The 1,713-nt window shown below is 38.4% G+C and overlaps 1 protein-coding gene across 1 annotated transcript in view; it reads right to left on the bottom strand.

Moving 5' to 3' along the window:
• Positions 1 to 578: 578 nt before the first annotated feature.
• The window catches only part of LOC124093888 (uncharacterized), a gene marked incomplete at its 5' end in the record, with an annotated part of 12,837 nt that continues 11,702 nt past the window's right edge, over positions 579 to 1,713 (bottom strand). Inside the window, one exon of the mRNA XM_058579918.1 lies at positions 579 to 1,713. This exon is cut by the window's right edge and continues 411 nt beyond it.

Here is a 1,713-nt window from a genome sequence, read left to right as displayed (position 1 = left end):
TAAAAGAGTTAGACTGAGTGAATTTCTAGCCAACAAAAACATAATTGTAATAATCATAAAATTTTATTTTCACAATGATACTTTTAAGTTTAGCTTAATTTTAGGTGAATGTTCATGTTGTTTGAAATTTTTTGATTGTTTTGTGAACTTGGTGGTTGCACCCAGAGCCATGTGCATCCTTGGCAACAACTGTAGCACTTCCTTCAAATCTGAGGCCTTAAATGTTTTTGGAGACAGAGTGTCTAAATATACCCTGGCTCATTGGAAACCTGCCTACCTCAGCCTCCCACTAAGTTGAAATACACTAAGTTGAAATACCCAGGGCGTTTTGAGAGATTTAGGGAATAGTTTTACTAATCCAACTTCAGAGACACTAGTGGTCACCATGTTCAATAAACATGATATCTTAAAGATTCAGCCATTAAAAAATGATATTTTACAGAAAAAAATATTGAAATAACAACGGACAGAAGAAACTTCACACTGTTTACTATGTCTTTTTCCTAATAGTAATTTTTAATGAATCACTGCACACGATGTTTGGTTTCTGCACAAAAAAAAAAGGAAAGAAAAAAAGAGGTCACTGTCATACCTTTGCCAGTGAACCCCATATTCCTTTCCTTTCCTTTTCCTGCATTTCTTCTGTTAGGAATCACTATGTTTTTGGAAGGATTTCTCATGGTGCCTTTTAAATCCTGAAATAAACTGTTTTTGCTTTTCTGGTGTTAGCTACCTCAGACCATGACCCGCTATTGTACTTGTTAACAACCACTTGACCTGTAAATTATTCCTTCTCTGTCTAGTTCTCTAGGTCCTGGACTTCAGGGTCTCCTTTTCAACCCACTGGTTTGAACACCCATAATAAAGTGTCAGGTAAGTGTCTGAGGCAATAACACTTGGCGTGGATGGTGTCTTTTCTAGAGGTAAGGATGAATGGAGACTTGAGGAGTGAGGCCATCAGCCAGAGGAAGAGAATGGTGAAAATGTGGAAAGCTATAGTATGACACAGAGACAAGGGTTAAGGGGGATGGTATATGTCTGATGATACAGGGATTGGTGAAAACTGCCAGAAGTTCATGTCGGTAGAAAACGGGCTAAAGATAGATTTAGGAAGACTTGCACTGTGAAAGATGCCTCGAAATGTTAAGGTGCTTGGACATACACATACCAAAGAATGTCATCTATGCCATGGGCACATATGTATCTGGAACCATCTCAATTCTGTGGGCATGTGAACTTGAGGGGCATGTTCATGATTGGAGATGAATAATGAGAATGCAAATTGCTCTATGAGGTTGATGCAGGCCTGAATGGAAGGAATGTCTCCAAAAGGATCTGGGTTCTGTTTTTACCATACAGATGAAACGAGCAAACAACAAGACAAAGAACAATGAGCAAAAATTCCATTGGGATATGCAGGTATGGATTGACTACTCTGAGTTAAAATTTCAGGAAAGAGTGTTCACCAGCAAATGTTCACTTTAGAAGCAAGGGGTAAACTAAAGTATATATGATCGCACATCTTATTATTTCTTGCCTCAAACTTCCCACAAGAGTTGTCAGAGTCAGGGCATAAGTGGCATAAAAACAACTTTGATGCACATAAGACATGTGATGTCACACTAGATGTCAGGGTAGAGTGCACATTGTCTTATAAATGAGATTTTCCTGTATTTCACAGACTGGCCTTGACATCTTGGCTTCAAGAAAACT

Source organism: Marmota monax, unplaced genomic scaffold (assembly GCF_021218885.2).
Source record: "Marmota monax isolate L192 unplaced genomic scaffold, Marmota_monax_Labrador192_F-V1.1 WCK01_AAM20220418_F8-fsc01100, whole genome shotgun sequence".
Classification (NCBI taxonomy): Eukaryota; Metazoa; Chordata; class Mammalia; order Rodentia; family Sciuridae; genus Marmota; species Marmota monax.
Note: the sequence above shows the minus strand (reverse complement) of the source record. Positions and strands in the feature narration are given on the sequence as shown.